Raw genomic sequence first — 17,436 nt, forward strand, 5'->3', positions numbered from 1 at the left:
AATGGTTGATTGTTTACAGATGCTCTTAAACATGCTGCCCTGGTATCTGGATATGATGAGAGTGGGTGATAGTCTAGGAGCATTCTGTGACCAACATCAATTTTCAATTATGTGTCAATGTGAATAACCATTGCAGTCAGATATAGATTTTTTTGGCAAATGATGTAAGAGCCAGTGGGCTTGCTCTAGTAAAAAATGATCTAATATCAGATTTTGAAAAATATTTCTGTGAAGATAATTTTATCTGTGCAAGAATAATGTGAAATATTAATTGTCTGTATGCTGATTATTTGGTTTTTGCATTATCCATGCATGATTTTTTAATTTCTTTTGTATAATTTTTGTTTTAAATTTATTGAAGACATTTCTGACTAATGAAATAGCATGTCATCTATAAATTGAATTATCCTTTCAATTTTATGGGACATTTTGAATGAGTATTTTGCATATGTTTCACTACAAATGCTACTTTTTTTAAGGTGATGCAGTTTTTTGTCCTCCACTGTATACATGCACACATGCAAAGCGCACCCAGACTGCTGAACTACATACATGTATATACAAAATATGTGTGTGGTGTAGCGAAGTCTGGTAGCGCCTCCTTTTTGTCAAACTGTCTCGTTGACACAAGGGGAAGCGTTTGTATGTTACCGTATTCTAGTTGGCAGTTTACCTCTTGTAGTTGTACTTTATTAAATTATTTTGTCACTAGTAATTTACATTTTGTGTGTAATTGTTTGTACCTCCCATTTAGTACGTTGCTTAATTTGTAGTTATTTCATTTAGGTTTTCAGGCCAAACTTAATTTTTTACTCTCCCTTCAACTTGTAACCATTCTCTTGTATTGGTCTAATTTGGTCGTAGTTTCGAAACATAATATTTCAGTAAAGAAGTTAATGTACGTAAGTTATATGTATGTAATTTTTTAATTAAAATGTGCATAAATTCACACTATTGTATCATTAGATGATTTTGTAATAACAGAAATTGTTGAAGATAAATATAAGAAAGGCACTTGGGGTGGATGGGATCTATCCAGTTATATTAAAGGAGGCAGCAAAGAAAGTAAGCAAACCCTTAGCCATAATTATGAGAGCTTCCTTGGACTCAGGAGGTTCCTATGGACTGGGGATGTGCAATTGTGGCTCCAATTCACAAAGGAGGATCAAAGGTTGACACAAGTAATTACAGACCTGTTAGTTTAACTTCTGTTTCGGGGAAATTAATTGAAGTACTGGTTAAAGAAGAACTGCAGGATCATCTAGACAAGACTTCAGTTATAGTTCGGATACAGAATGGTTTTATTAAGGGGAAGTCTTGCCTGACCAATTTGATCGGATACTATGATGTGGTCACAAAGGAACTGGATGCAAAAAATAATTTTGATATCATATGCTTGGATTTCAGGAAAGCTGTTGATACTGTTGCACATGGAAGACTACTGTACAAATGGGAGCAGTGTGGCATTGGAGGCAAATTGCTGCTATGGATTAAGGAATGGTTGAGTGGGAGAAGACAGAGTGGTAATCAGTGTTGGGAATGAGAGTGGTATCTAGCAGGGATAAGAAAGTGATTATTCCCTTGTATAAGGCAATTGCGAGGCCACACCTTGGGTACTGTATATAGGTCAGGCCTAATTTTAGGAAGGATGTAGAGCTGCTGGAACGAGTACAGAGAAGGGCAACAAGATTAGTGAATGGAATAAAGGGCTGCTCTTACAAAGAAAGGCTTAAGTTTTGCAAATTACAGTGTCTGGAGACTAGGCACCCACGAGGTGATATGATTCAGGTGTATAAGGCCTTGAATGGTTTGAACAAGCTCACGCCGACCTGGCTAGCTGGGTGGGTAAAGTACTTGCCTGGCAACCTAAAGGTCACGAGTTTGAATTCCTTCTCGGGCTTGGATCAGAGTAGTGCAAAAACTTTGGGAGGTGCATTATGGCTACAGAAGCCGATACGCCAACAACTAAGAAAAAAAAACAAGCTCAGTGCTGAAGGGATTCTTGCGTATTTAGGTTTGTGACCTCTTTCTCCCTCTTTGCCATTCATTCATTCATTCCTTTGGATGTCTGTAAAATGCTTGTTGAATTTAACATTTTGGTTTATCTCTGTGTTATTATTAATGAAAAGAAGATCAAAATAGAGCAGGGAGTGGTCCAAAAAGGAACCCCATTTCTCACATAAATTTATTGCAGGAGTTAAAATGGGAAGGAACAAACTGGACTGGCACAGTTTTGAGTGGTTGGATGAAGAAAGTTATATGTTACTATTGTTACCATTTTTGTGTTTAGTGACAAATGGGCCTGGAGTACTGGGGTCCATTGTTTAATAATTTTTCAAATAGATATTTACAGTATACCCAGTATAAAATAAAAATATAAGTACAAATTCAGTAGCTTTCGGAACACGTGTCCCTTTATCAACTGACAAATTTGAATACATTACAAGCAAAGTGTGGCACGTTACTCAATCGTCATTGTTGTAGCACGGACGTGTGCTGCCTTGCGCCAGTGATCATCCATCAATAAAATGGTTGTCTCCATGATGGGATGTATACGCATGCCTTGAATTCATTAACATCATTAAGGACATTTCAATCCCTGATAACTGTCATGACATCATTTGACGTGGTTTCTTTATTCACCTCGATTCCCGTCCAACAGGCCGTGCACTGCGCCAGAAGGCTCCTTGAGAGCGACTTAAGCCTCCAATCCAGGACGTCACTATCCACTGATGACATCTGTACCGCCCTCAACCTATGCCTCTCTAGCAGCATCTTCACCTTTGAAGACTCACTCTACAAACAAGTACATGGCACTGCTATGGGTGCCCCTGTCAGTTCCGTAGTAGCTAACATCGCCATGGAAGATCTGGAGAAGCAGATACACCAGAACCCACCTACACCTATTACAACGTGGTGTAGATACGTCGACGATATTTTTACCATAATACCACGTGGTTCTGAAACGGTACTACTAGAATACCTCAACTCTCTATCCAATTTCATCAAGTTTACCGTAGAATCAGAGGTGGACGGTTCGCTCCCGTTTCTGGACGTACTAGTGCATCGCGTAGGCCCACATCTAGAGACCTCAGTATACCGCAAACCCATGTGGTGCGGTCAATTCACCAACTACGGGTCCGGCCACGCTCCAAGCCATCTCAATAGCACTGCCCGCACCCTGTTCTCCAGGGCCTGGAGCCATTCCAGCACCGACACAATTAGACGTAACGAGGTCTCCCGTGTGAAGGCGGACCTAACCAGATGCGGTTATCCATCCCATGTACTAAACAGATGCTTGTTACAGGCACAAGAACTTACTTCCAACCCAAGACCTCCGAAGCAAGTCGGCATATCATCCGCCTACATTCCGTACTATCCAGGAGTGTCAGGATGTATCTCGAAGATCCTGAGAAGTTACAACATCAAATGTGTGCAATTACCAGGTAGGAACCTACGTTCACTTGTCTCCAGTGTGAAGACCCCTGTCACACCTGTCTTACGCAGCAATGTAGTGTACCGTATCACCTGTAGGGCCTGTAACAGTTGCTACGTAGGTGAGACATCGAGACGTCTCCAGGATCGCCTCACGGAACACGACAGAGCAATCCGGCTTGCCGAAACTGACCAGTCCGCGCTTGCAGAACATTTTTGGGCTACCAACCACGATCTTGACCCCAAGCGCAACTTTGAGATAGTGGACCACGCGCGACACTTTCGCCACCGCCTATGGCTAGAGTCACTAAACATAATAAACAACCCTAAGGCATTAAATCGCCAGAAAGGCATGCGTATACATCCCATCATGGAGACAACCATTTTATTGATGGATGATCACTGGCGCAAGGCAGCACACGTCCGTGCTACAACAATGACGATTGAGTAACGTGCCACACTTTGCTTGTAATGTATTCAAATTTGTCAGTTGATAAAGGGACACGAGTTCCGAAAGCTACTGAATTTGTACTTATATTTTTATTTTATACTGGGTATACTGTAAATATCTATTTGAAAAATTATTTTTGTGTTTAGCATTAGTAGAGGCATATTATGCAAGAAAGCAAGTTTAAGTAACATCAGCCGAAAAATAAATAACCATTTCACATGTTGATTCCCTCTTAACGTTTGTCCAGTTCCTCCGTGAATTTATTTAAGCTATCAACTTTAATATAACAAAAGAAGATACTATAAGGAGGACATCCATATAACTTCGTGAACACTTGATGGCATTATTAATATTCCATAAAAAAAAAATATCCATTTATATGCTGGATGAATGGCTGTCATAAATGGGCTGTGCACATTTTGTAGCAGTGCATAGGCACAATCTTGCCATGTGTGAAAAATCCATGGAGTTATTTTAAAAGTTTTTGATGCCTGTGGCTTGCAGCATCCTGTTTTCTTGTGAACTGAATAAATTTTAACAATATTCCAACTGCAAATGATGAATTGCTTTTAACTATACAAAATCTTTAACTTTACTTCACAATGTCATTTAAAGGCACTATTACAATCTGTGGGAGTGATGAAATGAGATTGTTACTATGCTAGGTAATACAGTACAGAAAAGTTTTACATCCACTAAGATGGATTAGATAGGCCTGACGTAGCTGAGTGGTCATGAGCGTGATTGTAGTACCATGCGCTGTTTGAGTGGCCCGGGGTTCAAGCCCATGGACTGCTAAATATGATTGTTTGTATTGATGATTTACTTTAAACTCCACTGACCTCGTGGTCGTGCCGGAGTATAAAAGAAATAGCAGTTTAGTTAATATCTTTATGAGATGATATGAAGAAAAGAATATTGAAAGTTTTGCATTAGCAAAGGTACATGATGCAAGAAAGCAAGCTTATATAGCATCAGCCAAAAAAAAAAAAAAAAAAAACACCCTTATTTCACCCATCCCCTTGCTCCAAATGTTTGTCAAGTTCTGCCTTGAATCTATTTAAGCTATCAACTTCTACAAAGACAGATGGAAGCTTGTTCCAACCATCAACCACCCACTGGCTAAAGGCAAACTTCCGCACATCTATCCTACAACTGTCTTTCCTCAATTTGAATTTATGCCCTCAGATGATTATTCTGAGCAAGAGGAAGAATCCCATCAGCATTGAGCATGCTCAAACCATTCAAGGTTTTATACACCTCAATCAGTTAATGTTAATAAAACTATTTGATCCGTTTGGATGTGTAATTAGTATTTGGGTGTATAGACTATGTTAACTAGAGTGAATGGAGGTTCACTTCAAAATGGCAATGAAATAATTTGTTCAGTAAAGGTGTTAAATTATCCCATAAAACAAAACAGGTAAATGTGTATTGGAGTCAATAAATACAATTTGCAAGCCATGTGAGTGAATTAATCCAGGTTCTTCTTTGGGCAGTGCAGAGAATTAGAGCAAAAAAATACAAATACAGTAATTTTACTTTTAACTTGTGAGAGGCCACCATTAAGTTGAAATGAAAAGTGTTAAAGAAATAAAATACATGAAAGAAAATCCATTATAATTTTCTGAAATTCACATTTTATCATTTTGGCACTGTCAGTTCAATAAGTTATTAAAATTAGCAACTACTGTAAATTCCCATTATAACTACTATAGGAGTGTGTTTTAGTCCTAATGCCCGTGATGAGTTTACCAAACAGCTGTACAGAGAAATAATGGGTTAGCAATTCAGAATGTCTCAATGGGGGATTTTAACTTTCAGATGTTGAATGGAAGTTGTGGCGCCTCCGTAGCCAGGTGGGAAGGAGCAGCAGTGAGCAGCACACGCTTCTTGATTAGACCAGGGTTCGAGCCCGTAACCACCAAATACGGAGGATGTGGAAAGGTCAAGGAATGACCACCGCATACCCCGGAGCAATATGGCCTTAGTTGCTAATGCTCCTAAAAAACCAACCAACCAAACAAACAAAACAAACGAATGGAAGTTGTGGGTTGGTCACTCACACACTAACAAGACTTTTGTGGATTTCTGATGACTGTTTTCTACAGTAGCACGTTAGAGAGGCAACAATAGAGGAAGCAATACCCTTGATCTGGTTATCAGCAGTGATTTTTCATTCTTTAAGAATCTGCAGGTAAAAGACTAACTGGGTGGCAGCAATCACAGTGTGCTAATGTGGAATTTAATTAAATACAACTACTGTCAAGGGTAAAAGGAAAGGCTTTTCCTTTTATAATGGTAACTACAGTGGTCTCAGACAGTTTTTAAATTCTGTGCAGTAGGACTAACTGATGATGTTACCAACAGCAAATTCTAAATGGGAAGTATTCAGGGAAGTAATCAAAGAAGCTACTAGGCTTTTCATACCAGTGAAGAAATACTATTTGAGCCTTAGACCTAAATGGATGTCAGATGAACTGAGGCATGTGTAAGAGAAATGCATGGAATGCATATAAATTATCAGGTTATACAGAATCCTATGGTAGATATAAATTAGTCTGTAATCAAGTCACAAAGGAGGTTATGCAAGCTAAGGCAGATTACGAGACGTTTCTGGTAAAGAATGCAAGGAAAAACGGCAAAGAATTCTATGCTTACATTAACAGTAGAAGGAATGGATTGAATCACATTGGGCACTTGATGTCTGTGGGTTAACTGTTGATGACCCTGCTTAGGTTGTTGTTATTATTAGCTATATAGTGCAAGGAAGCCTGAGGCTTATGCTGCACCGGCCAAAAAAAAAAAAAAAAAATCCCCAGTTACCCTGAGAGAGAGAGAGAGAGAGAGAGAGAGTCAAAAGGGAATCACCAAGAAAGAGAAGAATGATGATATCCAGCTCAGGACCCTGGGTGTGCCAAGCTCATACTCACCAGATGTGAGCACCTGGAGTTGTTTAGTTCTTCCTTGAATTTAGTCAACTACTCGCTGGCAGAAGGCAAATTTCAGCATATCTTTCTGCAACCATTCCTTTCTCAATTTATTTGCTTATTCCATGTATTTGCTTGTTCCATGAGGACTCCCACCAGGTATTGAAATCCCTAATGCCTTGCTTTCCTAGGCAGCTGCATGTTTTAATAGAAGCAGTGCAAGAATCAATTACATCTCTTTCTGCATCTGTTGTTAAGCTGCATGGTGTATCAACCTTCCCTCCAAGGGAATAGCTTTTCAACCCATGTAATAATAGGTTGAAAAACTATCTGAGACCACTGTAGTCACTGCTAATGCTATCACCGCTGTGATATCATTAGCAGTGACTACAGTGGTCTCAGACAGTTTTTAAATTTTATACAGTGCGATCATCTGATGTTACCAACAGCAAATTCTAAGTGCGAAGCATTCACGGAAGTAATCATACAAACTTCTAGGCTTTTCATTCCAACTAAGAAATACTGTTACAGGCTTTCATCTAAATGGATGTGAGATGAACTGATGAGACTTGTGGAAGGGAAGAAAAATGTGTGGGATGCATATGAATTATTAGGTGATACAGAAGCCTGTTGTAGATATAAACTAGTCTGTAATCAAGTTACAAAGGAGATTAGGCAAGCTAAGACAGATTACAAGAGGTCTCAGGCAAAGAATGCCAAGAAAAGCAGCAAAGATTTCATTACTTATATTAAAAATAGAAGGAAAGGGTTGAATCACATTGGTCCACTTAATGTCGATGGTTTAATTATTGATGAACATGCTCAGGTTGCTGACCAACTGAATAGGTATTTTGCATCTACATTCACACATTAAGAGGCCTTTAAGGAGGAGAATTCCAGAATTTAATTGAAATCTAACAGGGAGCTAAATGATTTTGTGGTAGCTGAGAGGAAAGTGGGAGGGAAATTGTTGAAGCTTAGCATAAAATTAAGGGAGGCAGCAAAGGGGGTAAACAAACCCTTAGTCATAATTACAAGAATATCTCTGGATTAGGTGAGATTCATAGGAACTTTTTTTTTTTTATGAAATCCCCAAACACATGAGGTATTAGAACCTATAGTACTTAGTACCGTGCATGGATTGCAGATTGAAAGACACAAAAGAAGGTATTTGTTGACATTAGACTTGAACTTCTGTAGACTGTAATTTTCAGGAAATACTCGTGAAGAAAGGTTGTTCTTAACAACGGCAGTTGAATGAATAAACGAGGAATATGAAAAATTAATTCTGTGAGTTTGAAGTTGGGCAGTAAGTGGATGATGGCACGAGTTTGGACTGTTTTGAAAGAATTAGCATTAGTAGAGGCATATGATGCAAGAAAGCAAGCTTATGCAGCATCAGCCAGAAAAAAAAAAAAAAAAAACTTCCACTTCACCCCTCCGTTCGTTCGAAATACCTGTCCAGCTGAGCCTTAAATTTATTTAAACTATCAACTTGGATGGAAGTCTGTTCCACCAAGCAACTGCCCGTTGGCTAAAGACAAATTTCCAGACATCTATTCTACATGTCTTTCCTCAATTTGAATTTATGCCCTCTCAGGTGATTATTCTGAGCAAGTGGAAGAATCCCATCAGCATTGAGCATGCTCAAACCATTCAAGACTTTATACACCTCTGTCAGATAACCTCGCCGGTGCCTAGTCTCCAGACACTGTAATTTGCAAAACTTAAGCCTTTCTTCGTAAGAGCAAGCCTGTGTTCCATTCACTGACCTTGTTGCCCTTCTCTGTACTCGTTCCAGCAGCTCTACATCCTTCTTGAAATGAGGCCTCCAGACCTGTATACAGTACTCAAGGTGTGGCCTCACCATTGCCTTATACAAGGGAATAATCACCTCCTTATCCCTGCCAGAAAAAGGCGCCTCCGTAGCCAGGTGGGCAGGAGCAGCAGTGCGTAACACACGCTTCTTGATTAGACTGGGGTTCGAGCCCGTGCCCACCAAATACAGAGGATGCGGAAAGGTCAGGGAATGACCACCGCATATCCCCAGAGCAATATGCCCTTAGTTGCTAATGCTCCTAAAAAACAAATAACAATCCCTGCTAGAAAAATTCCTATATATCATTGATAAGACGCCATGAGCTACTCTTGCAGCCCGCTGTACTGCTCAGAGAACTTCATATCTGCCTGCACAATTACCTCCAGGTCCTTTTCATTCTCTACCACTGTCAATGTAGTACCACAGAGTTTATACGTTGCTCTGGGGTTGCTGTTTCCCTTATGTAGTACTTTATATTTGTCAATGTTAAACTTCATTTACCACCTCTCAGCCCATCTGCTAAACCTTTCCAGATCCTGTTGCAGCAGCAGCATAGCGTCAGTAGTGTCCTTAACAACCCTGCCAACTTTTGTATCGTCTGCAAACTTGGACATCAAGCTTGATATACCATCATCAATATTATTTATAAATACAGAAAACAATAATGGACTCTTCCCTGAACCCCGACGGACTCCACTAATAACATTAGTCCACGATGAGCAGTGTCCATTGATTACCACTCTGTCTTCTCTCCCTCAACCACCCCTTTATCCATAGCTTCAATTTGTGCAGCAGTCTTCCCTGTGCAACAGTATCAAAGGCTTTTCTAAGATCCAAATATATAATATCAAAGTTATTCTTTGCATCCAATTCCTTTGTGACTACATCATAGTATCCAATCAAATTAGTCAGACAAGACTTCCCCTTAACAAACCTGCTATGTCCGAGCTGTAACTGGAGTTTTGTCTAGATGATCCTGCAATGCTTCTTTAACCAGTGCCTCCATTAATTTTCCTGGAGCAGAAGTTAAACTAAGAAATCTGTAATTACCTGTCTCTCCCTTTGATCCTCCTTTGTGGATTGGGGTCACATTTGCACATCTCCAGTCCATGGGTACCTCCCGAGTCCAGGGAAGCTCTCATAATTATGGCTAAGGGTTTGGTTACTTCCTTTGCCGCCTCCTTTAATATAACTGGATAGATCTCATCCACCCCAGGTGCCTTTCACTTCAAAAATTTCTCTTCCACTTTACTCTCAGTTATTACAAGATTATCTAGCTTACTGCCAGAGTTGAATACACCTCTGGCATTCCCCTTGCTGAATAACTCCTCATGTGTGAATGTTGATGCAAAATATTCATTTAGTTTGTTAGCTATATGAGCAGGATCATCAACAGTTGAACCATTGATATCAAGTGGACCAATCTGATTCATCCCCTTCCTTCTAGAGTTTACATAAGAAAAGAACTCTTTACTGTTTTTCTTTGCATCTTTTGCCAAAGATTTCTCGTAATCTGCCTTCGTCTGCCTAACCTCCTTTGTAACTTGGTTACAGATCAACTTATATCTATCATAGGCTTCTGTGTCACGTATTAATTTATATGTATCCCAAGCATTTTTCTTCTCTGTCATATGTCTCATTAGTTCATCTGACATCCATTTAGGCCTAGACCTTGAACAATATTTCTTAGTTGGTATGTAAAGCCTAGTAGCTTCCAAGATAAGTTCTTTGAATGCTTCCCATTTTGAATTTGCTGTTGGTAACATCATCAGTTGGTCCCACTGTATAGAATTTAAATACTGTCTCAGACCATCGTAGTCACCTTTACGAAAGCAATAACCCTTCCCTTTACCCCTGATGGTAGTTACCTCTTTGAGTAAATCTCACTTCAGCACACTGTGTTCACTGCCACCTAGTGGTTCCTCTATCTGCAGATTCTTAATGCATGAAGAATCACTACTGATAATCAAATCAGGAGTATTACTCCTTCTAGTTGCTTCCCGAACATGCTGATGTAGAAAACAATCATCCAATAAATCCACAAAAGCCTTGTTAGTGTGTGAGTGACCAACCCACAAATTCCAGTCAATATCTGGGAAATTAAAATCCCTCATTATAAGACTCTCTGATTTACTGGCCCATTCTATTTTATCTGTACAGTTTCTTATTACACTCATCAGAGTCATTAGGCCTATAGCACACTCCTACTCTCAATTTTGATCTCCCGGTGCTTATGTCACACCAAACTGACTCGACACTGCACTGTCCAGCGATGTTGAATGGCTTCACTTCCTTGGATTTTGTGTTTCTTAACTAATAGCATAACCCCTCCTCCCTTCTTTTCTGTAGACGTTGTACTCCCCAAATTCCATTTCTGCATTCCTTATATCTGTGTGACACCACGTCTCTGATATCCCAACAATATCCGCCTTTGATGCTTTGAGCAATACCTCAAATTCAATCAATTTATTTACCAAACTCCTAGCATTGGTGTACACGCAAGTATACGTGCACCTGTTCTTTTTCTTAGCTACCCTAACACAACCCATGTGTTTACTTGTATCGCAACGACTCCCAGCAGTCTCTGAAATATCCTGCATCTTGTTTTCTAGGCTTCTGTTCATTCCAATAGAAGCAATGCATGAATCACTTTCACCTCTGCCAGTGGCTACTGTTAATCTATTAGTCCTTGTATCCCCCCCTCAAGCTAGCAGTTTTCCGACCCACCTAACACTGCCTCGATAGCATCAGCAAATATTCTTGCACCCTTTCTATTTAAGTGTATCCCATCCCTGTAGAAGCGGTCCCTTCTGTTAACAAGTACAGACCAGGCTGAAAAAAATTCTACCCCTTGAGCCTTGCACAATCTTTCCAGGACCTAATTGATCGACAAGGCTCTCATCATATACTCCCTCCTATCGTGTCTGGGCAGAATTGCAGACACTTTCAAATTCAACCCTAATTCACACCTTTTTTTTTTCAACAGTGACCTGTACTTGTTAAGTAATTCTGCCGGTCTCCTACTCTTAATATCATTAGTGCCAACGTATACAACTATATCACCTTTCGTGCCCTTAAAAGATGATATCTGCTCTACAACGTCATCAACCTTTGCCCCTGGCAGATATACCCCGGTCCTGTTCCACCTATCCTTTTTACAAAGCATGTTCCCCGTTTCCCTGACAATAGTCACCAACAACTACTAGTTCCTGTGGGACCAGCGCATTCTGATTAGGGGTTGCCGCTGTGTTGCGTGATAACAAAGTGCAAGCTCTGGCATTGATGTGGGCAGCTGAGAGCTTGATGGGCCCTCACTTTAAATCCTTCAAGGGTATCCACCCTGTCCTTTAAGCTCTCATATAGGCCCATAATAATGCTGAGTTGTCACCTGATTTCTTTACACTCCTTGCATCACGCACACACAAAGACATCCCCTATGGCAATATCATGTCCCGTACCCGATTGCTCCACAAACATCATGCAAGCAGTGCATTTTAAAAGGCTGTGATTCAGAGGGCAACTGCCCCCCTCAGTTCTCCTCTGAGCCACAGCACTCCCATTAGCTTGAGCCTTTTGCTTTGCTGCTCTGGTTTGAGTCATGATTTCGATTTAATTTCAATAAAATTTAAATTTCAGTACAAAATTATAACCGTAAACTTGTATCCCAACACAGTTATAACGCTATATATATTTTTCAGTAATAAATATTATCTACGAGTTCTGTTTATATAACTTCCGTATCAAGTTATGTATTAATTATGTTTCGTTTGTAATCTAAGTCATTATATGTGTTTAGTTAAAAGGACAATTTAATCAGCAACTAGGTCTGACTAGGTCTATAAGCTACTTATAGAAAATAATTTGATGTATCAATTGGTCAATAAAGTGGCTAAATATGGTTATAAAACTTCTCGTTCAGCGGAGTGCAACTCGTAACACGTGGATATGATACCCTTACCGATGCTTTTATGCAATTACATGGCCGAGTAAAGAATAAATAAACCAGATTAATCGGAAAAACACAATAATGCTATACTACTAAATTTAAATCAAAAGTTTTAGAAAAACAATAATTTCAAATCAATAAATAAGAAAATCCACTTAGCGGCTTTTGAACACATCTGGCTCCCACTAGCCTCGTCAGAAAGAGAGAGGGGGAATTATAGAAGCCAATTCAGAACAGTGCCCATGGAAGTATGTGTAGAAAAGACATGCAGAAGAAATGGTTCGTCTATGAAACATAGTGGGGAGATTCTGTTAGATGAGTCATTAATTAATCTAACTGCCCTCTTCTGAATGGAATCTAGAAAGCCTGAGAGAGGTTTTGGGGGCACCGCCCCAGATCTAGGAACATTATTCCATTGTAGGGCAGATTTAAGATTTGTACAGAGTGAACAGCTGTTTGGAAGAAAGGTAACGCTGAGAGCGAAAGAGAAAACGAAGTTTTTTATATGCAGAGGAAGCAATATTTGTGATGTGCTTGTGCCAAGAGAGATTAGAAGTCAGGGTAATTCCCAAAAAAGATATATCATCTTGCCTAGAAATCGGAGTGTCACCAAAGATAAGCATTGGAGCAGAAGAATCCTTTTTGTGAGATATAAGACAGGACTGAGTTTTAGAAAGATTGAAATCAAGTCGACCGGGCTAGCCAGGTGGGTAAAGTGTCTGCCTGGCAACCCAAAGGTCGTGGGTTCGAATTCCGCCTCGGGCTTGGATCACAGTAAAATGCAAAACTTTGGGAGGTGCATTATGGCCATAGAAGCTGATGCGCCAACAACTAAAAAAAAAAAAAAAAAAAAAAAAGATTGAAATCAACTAAGTTTTCTTTGCCCCACTGGAGAATTACCTGGAGACCAGCATTTAAGGAATCAGTAGCAGATATTTGAGCAGGGCAAGGTTTCTCAAACTGGAAAGTGGAATGCAATGTGCTATCATCAGCAAAACTATGGGTAGGATTTCTGGTAAACGGAAGAAGGTAATTAATATACAAGAGAAATAGAGAGAGGGGGAAAGAACTGAACCATGGGGGACACCAGCATTAGTGGAGAAGTTAAAAGACAGAACCATCTACCATCACCCTCAGTGAGTGGTCAGAGAGAAAACTGGATAACCAATTACAAAAAACAGTTGGTAAACCATAAGATGGAAACTTGTTTAAAAGACCTTTATGCCAAACACGAAAGCCTGAGAGAGGTTTTGGTGGTAGGGCAGATTTAAGATTTGTACAGAGTGAACAGCTGTTTGGAAGAAAAGTAACGCTGAGAGCGAAAGAGAAAACCAAGTTTTTTAGATGCAGAGGAAGCAATATTTGTAATGTGCTTGTGCCAAGAGAGATTAGAAGTCAGGGTAATCCCCAAAAGAGATATATAATTTTGCCTAGAAATCGGAGTGTCACCAAAGATAAGCATAGGAGCAGAAGAATCCTTTTTGCTAGATATAAGACAAGACTGAGTTTTAGAAGGACAGAAATCAACTAAGTTGTCTTTGTCCCACTGGAGAATTACCTGGAGATTAGCATTTAAGGAATTGGTAGCGGATATTCGAGAAGTTGAAGCTCATTGAGCAGAACAAGGTTTCCCAAAATGGAAAGCGGGATGCAATGAGCTATCATCTGCAAAACTATGGATAGGATTTCCAGTCAATGGAAGGTCATTAATATACAAGAGGAAAAAAGTGGGGGAAAGAACTGAACCTTGAGGAACACCAGCATTAGTGGAGAAGTTAGAAGACAGTGAGCCATCTACTATCACCCTCAGTGAGCGATCAGAGAGAAAACTGGATAACCAATTACAAAAAACAGTTGGTAAACCATAAGATGGAAGCTTGTTTAGAAGACCTTTATGCCAAAAACGATCGAAAGCCTTTGAGATGTCAAGAGCAACTGCTTGTGTTTCACCAAACTTTTCCATTGAATTTGGCCATAAATGGGTAACGTAAGCCAGAATATCACCAGTGGATCAACACTGATGGAATCCATACTGCCGATTGTTGATCAGACGGAATGTTTCTAGGTAGTTTAAGAGTTGGCAGTTAATTGATTTCTCCATTACTTTAGAAAGAGTAGAAGTAATTGCAATGGGATGATAATTGGATGGGCAGGATTTGTTACCCTTTTTACGAATGGGTTGGATATGAGCAAATTTCCAAGCAGAAGGAAAAATTCCTTTGGAATAAGAAAGTGAAAAAGGCAGCAAAGAACAAGAGTAATTTCAGGAGCAAAGGTTTTGAGAAATACCATCAGGACCTGGAGTTTTTTTAGCATCAAGATTCGTCAAAATCCTTTTGATGGAAGACCACAGGAGGCATTGAATGAAGCATGATTGGAATTGGTGGGAAGTGTTTTACCAAGATCATTAGTTATACAAGATTTGGAAGAAAAATGGGATGCTAGCAGGTCAGCTTTATCCTTGGCTAAAGTGACAATAGAACCATCTGGTTTTGACAGAGGTGGGAGCAGAGATCGGCAAAAGTTGCGACCAATAGCTTTGGCAAGAGACCAGAATCTTCTGCTACGATTAGGGCAAGAAGCAAGTTTTCTATTCTTAGCTTGTTCAAAATCTAGTTTGGACTGATTAATAACTGTTTTACAATTGTTGCGAGCTTTGGTGTAGAAGATTAGAAAACTGAAACTGAAGAATTGGAAACAAGCCAATTACTATATGCAACATTCTTCTCTTGAAGAATGTTGAACAGCCTTAGCACATTTATTGGAAAACCAAGGTTTAGATAAAGGACGAGATTTTAAATTGGAGTGCGGAATAAAGGATTCCATTCCTACAAGAATAATTTCACTGACACGATCTGAGCAAACATTCACATCAGAAGTTTTGAAACAGTAATTCAACCAAGGAAAAGAAGAAAAGAAATCTTGCAGGTCATCCCATTTTGCTTTCTTGTAATGCCAAACAACACAAGGTTGGAAATAGCTATGAGATAAAGGCTCCATTGGAGAAGAGACAATCAACAAGTTGTGATCTGAGGTGCCTAAATGGCCACTCACTTCGACCGTGTACTTAGAAGGGTTGTTTGTGAGAAAAAGATCACAAACAACCTTAGGATTGTCTGTTATTTTGGTAGGTAAATGAACAATCTGAGCAAGGTCATTAGCAATTGCTAATGACCTTGCTCAGATTGTTCTCGTTTTTGTTTTCTAGTCACACAGACCCAGCTGGTCGAGATGCCTCAGCATCTCAACCAGCTGGGTCTGTGTGACTAGAAAATAGAAGCCAGCTGGAGTTGTGAACATTAAAATTACCAAGGAAAATTACCTCACTGTTAGGAAAGTTGGACTGGAGAAAGTCAAGTTGCAAAGAGAGGAAGTCAGAGTTCTAAGTGATTAGTAGAGTTGGGAGAATGGTAGAGACAACAGATGAATTTGACAGAATGAGGTAGAGAGATTTTAAGCCAGAGAAGATCGAAAAGAGGAAATCCCAAGTTACCAGGTCTCTGACAGGGAATATTGGAATGGACATATGCACAAATACCACCTTTGAGACGAAAGGAATCATATAGCGAATAATTTGGGCAACTGAGATGAGTAGTGCTTGACTCAACCGATAACTGAGATTCTGTCAGAAAAAGTACATTTGATTTGGCAGACTGTAAGTGGAAATGAAAATCACTGAGATTAGAACTGAGACCATGTATATTTGTGAAATGAACTAGGAAGTGTTCATTTCACAATAATTGTGAAATGAACTAGTACTGGAGATGTGCAGCTGTATCCCCAGTTTACAAAGGGGGATCAAATGGGAACATGAGTAATTATTGACTTTTAGCATTAGTAGAGGCATACGATGCAAGAAAGCAAGCTTGTGCAACATCAGCCCAAAAAAACCTCGCTCCCATTTCACCCCTCTGTTCGTTCCAAATTCCTGTCCATCTCAGCCTTAAATTTATTTAGGCTATCAACTTCCACAACAAAAGATGGAAGCTGTTCCACCAATCAACTACTCGCTGGCTAAAGGCAAACTTCCGCAGATCTATCCGACTTGTTAGCTTAACTTCTGTTCCAGAGAAAATAATGGAGTCTCTGGTTAAAGAAATAATGCAGGATCATCTGGATAGGAATGCACCTATATTGCAGTTCACATCATGGATAGGAATGCACTTATATTGCAGTTCATATCATGGATAAGAATGCACTTTATTGCAGTTCATCATGGATTTGTTAAGGGTCGATCTTGTTTGACCATTCTGATTGGATAGTATGATACAGTAAGAAAGGAACTAGATGCAAAAAAATAATTTTGATAACATATACTTGGAGTTTAGGACAGCTTTTGATATTGTTGCACTTAAGACTGCTATCCAAATTGAAGCAGTATGGCATTAAGGGCAGGTTCACGCTGTGGATAATGGGATGGTTGAGTGGGAGAAGATAGGGAGTGGTTATTAATGGACACTGATGCTATGGACTAATGTTATTAGTAGATTTCCCTAGGGTTCTGTGCTGGATGCATTTTTTATATATTTATTAATGATGTTGATGAAGGTATATCAGGATTAATGCTTAAGTTTTCAGAAGATATAAAGGCTATCGGGGTGGTTAATGACAGTTATCCAGATAAGCTGCTGCAACAAGATCTAAAAGAAATTAGACAGTTCAAGTGTAATACAGTAATACCCCGACTTACGCTAACTCGGAGTTACGCGGTTCTTGATTTTTTCGTTTGGCAACATTGCCGCCCACTATCTACAAGGTCGTTTTTCATATGCTATCGATATACAGTGTGACGGCGGAGAGTGGGAGCGAAAGATGAACAAAATTCAACTTTGCTGCCGCATGAGCTGCACGCATA

General features: G+C 39.6%; 1 protein-coding gene across 4 annotated transcripts in view; it reads left to right on the plus strand.

Annotated features, from left to right (window-relative positions):
* The first annotated feature begins 580 nt into the window (after nt 1–580).
* LOC150077487 (LITAF domain-containing protein-like) overlaps nt 581–17,436 on the plus strand; it is a 103,330-nt gene continuing 86,474 nt past the window's right edge. For 2 of the 4 annotated variants that reach the window (XM_090386392.1, XM_090386395.1), the window contains exon 1: nt 581–642. The gene's annotated coding sequence lies outside the window, so the exon portion shown is untranslated. Of the gene's footprint in view, nt 643–718; nt 899–17,436 lie in introns of those variants that run through there. The other 2 variants (XM_090386394.1, XM_090386393.1) reach the window with 2 other exon arrangements.

This window comes from Mastigoproctus giganteus, chromosome 12 (assembly GCF_048544385.1).
Source record: "Mastigoproctus giganteus isolate SK-2022 chromosome 12, ASM4854438v1, whole genome shotgun sequence".
NCBI lineage: Eukaryota > Metazoa > Arthropoda > Arachnida > Uropygi > Thelyphonidae > Mastigoproctus > Mastigoproctus giganteus.